Source organism: Ictalurus punctatus, chromosome 24 (genome assembly GCF_001660625.3).
Source record: "Ictalurus punctatus breed USDA103 chromosome 24, Coco_2.0, whole genome shotgun sequence".
Classification (NCBI taxonomy): domain Eukaryota; kingdom Metazoa; phylum Chordata; class Actinopteri; order Siluriformes; family Ictaluridae; genus Ictalurus; species Ictalurus punctatus.
Genome location: NC_030439.2, coordinates 8,078,195 through 8,084,194, shown reverse-complemented (window position 1 = coordinate 8,084,194; position 6,000 = coordinate 8,078,195). Strand labels below are relative to the sequence as shown.

Sequence of the window (6,000 nt, the reverse complement as noted above, 5' to 3'; positions counted from 1 at the left end):
ACATGAGGTAGGGTGAGTTCAGATACATTGAGGAAGTTTTTTGACATTAAAAAAAAAAGTTTCTGAATTTTAATTATCTGGTGTTAGAGTCTCACATCGCTAAGGCCACCCCACGCTTGTCCACACCTGCCCAAATCCAATAGGTAACCCCCACTGCCCACCCCATTTAAAATGCCTCTGGCAATCACTGGGAAGATTGCGATACTCTATATTGTCTACTACATAGGATCCCACTACTGGTCCAGGAGTACTCTCTATCACGCACATTTTAGTGTTTTCACTACACTCAGCACTAACAGGCTGACTTCAAGGCCTGTTAATTGGCTGATTATTTGAATCAGTAGTCTTGGATGTATGGAAAACACTACAAAATATAGGACACTGGGTACACTGGGTACTCCAGGACCAGCAATAGGATCCTATGTAGTAGATAATATACAGAGATCTTCCAAGTGATTGCCTGCTGAGAGGCCTTTTGACTGGGGTGGGCAAGGGGCAGGGCATGGAACTAGTGTGGGGTGGCCATAACACAGTGATACATTAAAACTAAATCATTAAATGTTTAAATGCTATAGTTTGATGCATTTCATGTTTCAGCCTGATACAGTTCTGAAATTCTCAAGGTGTTGACTATCTAAACGGGAAGGTAAATGCATAGCCTGTTTGTTCAGGCCCCCTAGTAGTGTAGATGCCTTTGTCCACCCTTTGACAATTGTGTAAAAATAGCTTTCATATAAAGAAAATATCGACAATATCAACAAAAGCTGCATGACATCTTTCAAAGTAATAAATGGTCTATCTGCATGTCAGCTTTTCCCGTCTCTTTGTTGTGGAGCACTCAATAACTGCAGAGATGTGAGGCCTTGGGATTTGTTTACAGCCTGCCAGAACTCTCGACATAATGTGGCCAAGTATTTCAGACATCACAAACCAAATACTTTTACTATCAAAGAATCGTGTTCCAACAAGGCAACAATAAAATACAGCTGACAGGTAAAAACAACAGTTTTATAGTTTATTTAGTTTATTAGGGGAATTGAAATGTTTTAAAACCATGTTCTATTTTGGTACATGTCTGTCCTTTCATTTAAGTGAGCAGTCTTTAGTGTGCATTTTGGGACAGTAAAACTTGCATTAAATTATCTATCTGTCTATCTGTCTGTTTGTCTGTCTGTCTGCCTATCTATCTATCTATCTATCTATCTTTCTATCTATCTATCTGTCTATCTGTCTCTCTGTCAGTATGTCTATCTATCTGTCTCACTGTCTGTCTGTATGTCTATGTATCTGTCTGTCTGTCTGTCTGTCTATTTATCTGTCTGTCTGTCTAATACTTGTCTAATGTAATTATCTTATCTATCTTATATTTCCTAATGTTCCTCCTCACATCTTTAACAAGAGATATGTTTATGTCTTCTTTTCATTCAGATTGATTTTTATGTCATTTTCACTGTTCTATTACAGTTTTTCTCAGTTGCTTTGGTGCATTTCTCAGATCAGAACTGACATTTTCAAAATTATTTGTTCAAACTCCACATAATCCAGACACTTGTGCACATCATAAAAGCGATTTCTCATTCTTTTAAACAAATTGCAAATGCTTTGGTACATTCAATTACAGGGTACATGCAATTGATTATGTACAAGTTTCTGCTCTTTCCTACAATATCAAGTGCTCATGTCATGTTGATCAAAATATATTATACTGGTTCTCTGTTGAATAGTCTTACCCCAAAAACATCTAGGCTTTAGTTCATTGAATAAGTCATAAAATGCAAAACGGTTGAACCAGTTGTCATAATTTGTCAACAAATTAAATAGCTCAGAGGTGCATGTCATGAACCTTCAGTTGGCAAGTGTATATAGACAGAGCACAACACAACACAGTGTTACAATTTTTGACAATCGAAGAACAACAAGGAAAGGAACAGGGTCAATAACCACTAAGAAGCAGAAGGAATAGAAGAAGAAGAAGGGTAAATGGACTGCACTTATATAGCACTTTTATCCAAAGTGCTTTACACTGTGTCTCATTCACCCACACACCAATCGTAACAGAGCTGCCATGCAAGGTGTTAACTTGCCATTGGGAGCAACATGGGGTTCAGTGTCTTGCTCAAAGACACTTTGTCACGTGGAGTCATGTGGACCGGGAACCGAACCGCCAACTCTATGATTAGTTGACAACCCGCGCTACCACCTGAGCCACAGCGAAGAAGGAGGAGGAGGAGGAGGCGGCGGCTGGTGGAAGGGTGGGGAGGCAAAACAGCGGAAGAGGTAGAAGAGGCCAAGGACATAGGCATAACAAAATAAGAGCCACTTTTGTGGACCATGTTCTTACAGGTTATTTTAATTGGTTTAATGCAATTTACACAAGCAAGTGGTCAATTTTCAAAACTCTTAATACTAATCTCATAACAGATTATTAAAAATGCACTTTTTCAAACATTTCAGTATATTTTCAGTTATGTTAGTACAAAACACAAAATCACAAAGTACATTACATTACATTTATTCATTTAGCAGACACTTTTATCCAAAGCGACTTACAGATGAGAAAATACAAGCAAAGCGATATATCAAGCAGAGAACAATACAAGTAGTGCTACCGTACAAGATCCATTAATTTAGTTCCAGAAGAAGCAAAGTGCGCAGAGTAGAGGTGTAAGTGCAATTTTTTATTTTATTTATTTATTTATTTATTTATTATTTTTTTAATGAGTTGGTTAGGTGTTTGTGGAAGAGGTGGGTCTTTAGCTGTTTTTTGAAGATGGTGAGAGATTCTGTGCTCCGGATTGAGGTTGGAAGTTCATTCCACCACTGAGGAACAGTTAGTTTGAAGGTGCTGGAAATGGACCTTGTACCACACTGTGTAGGAACTACTAAGTGTCGGTTGCTAATCGAGCGCAGATTGCGTGAGGTTACGTAAGCCTTCAAGAGAGAGTTGAGGTAGGAGGGTGCTGATCCAGACAAGGTCTTGTAGGTGAGCATCAAGGTCTTGAATTTGATGCGGGCGGCTACAGGAAGCCAGTGGAGGGAGATGAAGAGGAGTGTGACGTGTTCTCTTGGGCTGGTTGAAGACGAGGCATGCTGCAGCATTCTGAATCATCTGAAGGGGTTTGATGGAGCTGGCTGGGAGGCCCGAAAGTAGTGAGTTGCAGTAGTCCAGTTTTGAGATAACAAGAGCCTGGATTAGTATCTGTGTAGCCTGTTCGGTGAGGTAGGGTCTGATTTTCTTGATGTTGTACAGGATGAACCTACAGGACCGTGCAGTTGTTGAAATGTGGTCTGTACTGTTATCAAGAATCACCCCAAGGTTCCTGGCCATCCTGGTTGGCTTGAGTGTGGTTGAGCTGAGCTGTACAATGAAGTTGTGGTTGATTGAGGGACCGGCTGGGATGGTTCAGATTTTTCCAGGTTGAGCTTAAGATGGTGTTCCCTCAACCAGACTGAGATGTCTGACAGGCAAGCGGAGATGCATGCAGAGACGGATGGATCGTCAGGCTGGAAGGGCAAATAGAGCTGGGTGTCATCAGCATAGCAATGATATGAGAAGCCATGCGACTCAATCACCTGCCCTAGAGATGTAGTGTAGATAGAAAAGAGGACTGGACCCAGAACTGACCCCTGTGGAACACCAGTTGTGAGTTGCTGAGTTTCAGAAATACCTCCCCTCCATGATACCTTGAAGGATCTGTCAGAGAGATAGGATTCCACCCAGTGCAGAACTGTTCCAGTGATGCCCAGGCTGGAGAGAGTTGACAGGAGGATCTGATGGTTCACAGTGTCGAAAGCAGCAGAGAGGTAGAAGTATTCTTTTCACTACAAATAATAAGTGTTTCCTCTATACAGGGCTCTACAGTAACAATTTTTTTAGGAACACTTGTGCTCCTAATTACAAAAATTTAGGAACACAGTCAAAAATTTAGGAGCATGGTTGAAATTCAGTTGTTGTTTTTTTTTTTTTTTAGAGATGGTAACGTTAATGTGCTACAATATAACACAAGTAGGCATGAGAAAACTTGAGCTTGTCAATTATGACAGAATTTAGGAACATAGTATGAGCCATGACCAATTAATTTACCTTCTGCTAAACTAAATTTAATATTTTCAGTTAATTTTACAGACTGTATGCAAAACAACAACCGTTAACCTGTTCCAGCTTGTAAACAAATACAATAAACCTCAATGCTCAGTATTTGAAGTCTGCTCTTCTTAAATATATTTAAAGCTACACTATTATCAATTTTATAAGCGATTTGCTCTGCGTACAATGTGTATATATCTGAATAATCTCACATAGGATATGACTGGGTGAGTTCATTTATCCACCAGATGCAACGTGCTTTAGTTTAATGGTGTTCATTACTGATACTCTGCTTTTCACAGCTGATTTTTACAGCTGATACCGATTTCTTGTCATATTGAGCGACCGAAACCGATCCAGATACCAATCATTTTTTGTTTAAGCTTTAATCAGTAGGTCTGTCAGTTAAATTAAGCTCTCTGCTCATGGTCACTGTTAATTGAATTTTTAAAAAAAATAGCAATGAGAAATACTGTTGGTTAATTGATAAATAAACAGCATAAAATATTTATTTTTTTTAAATATCTTAGAGGAATATCTTCTATAAAGAGGCCTAATTAAAAGTAGACTAACACAAACATGATCCATATTAGGAAAAAGGCTAATAGCCTTCTAAGGAAATAGCTTACTAAGCTTAATGTCCAATTGATATTAAATGCAACCCATAGTAATTAAAGCATTATTTCATTTCTCATTTTATTTATATTTTACGAATTTATTATAATATCTTTCTTATATTAAATGATTTATTTATAAATAAGCACATTTTCTCTCTTTACATTTTACTAGTTTTTTTGTTTATCAGTTTTAGATTGGTTCCCCAGTACAGTGTTGCCATGTCTGCTGATAATATTGAGTTATTTGGGGGATTAAATCAAAACATGAAAATTGGAGTTGATTTTTCTAGTGATATCTGGCAACTGTGAGTTTAAACAAAGTGAATGTGCTGTCTATTAGAGTTGGTGAAGGGAGAGAGACAGCATACTGTATGTTTACAGTGTGAGGAATTATTTAATAAAGAAGTCTGAATTACACCCACCTTGTAGCGTTAACATTATTATTAATTTACTGGCACCCAATGCTGCTGTGTCACAGTTGCAGGTTCAGGTCATTTTGCGGGATCAATAAAAGATGGCGATTTGTGATATCGGCAAGTTGAGAGAAGCAAATGATGGACAGTGTTACTCGTCATCATAATGGCTTCTTTGCAGTATTTGCACACTTGTTCGGTTGACTGAGGTGGAGATGCATTTTGGAGTTGTAGTTTTTATTCTGATTGTATTATTCAACTTCGAACAGGTCACTCACACCGGTGCAACTATATATTTTTTCACAGTCAAATGGTCGCACTGTAGAGGCCTGCTATATAAATGTTTCATTCACAGTAACTGTTTTTCATAATACTATTACTATCAAACAGTTAACTTGCATTTCTTCTCATTCAGTTGAATACATTTGTCTATAATTTAATCCAACTGAACTTAATGGTTAATCAGTTAATTATTTGGTATGTCTATAGATTTTCAACTGGTCTGATCATTGTGTGTTGGTGTGTTGGTAAGGTACAAACTACAAACTGCTTTAAGAGCTTTCAATCAGGATAGACCAATCATAAATCCCAATTATTACTAATTTCTTTCACCTGGTGATCACAATTTAATACCATATAAGTAGAACTGTGTGTGAGACATGGGCCTCGACAAAGAAGTAGACACGGGCCCTGACAAAGAGGTGGGCATGGGCCCCGACAAAGAGGTGGGCATGGGCCCCGACAAAGAGGTGGACATGGCCCTAGACAAAGAGGTGGGCATGGGCCTAGACAGAGATGGTCATCAGAGGAATATAAGCTGAAGGCATTGTACTGTCATCTCAAATGAAGTCCGGGCCATGTGAAAATTTATGGCCAAATGTTG

The 6,000-nt window shown here is 38.5% G+C and overlaps 1 pseudogene; it reads right to left on the bottom strand.

The window, feature by feature from the left end:
* Positions 1–2,657: 2,657 nt before the first annotated feature.
* LOC128629100 (uncharacterized) lies at positions 2,658–5,279 on the bottom strand (annotated as a pseudogene).
* Between the last annotated feature and the right edge of the window lie 721 nt (positions 5,280–6,000).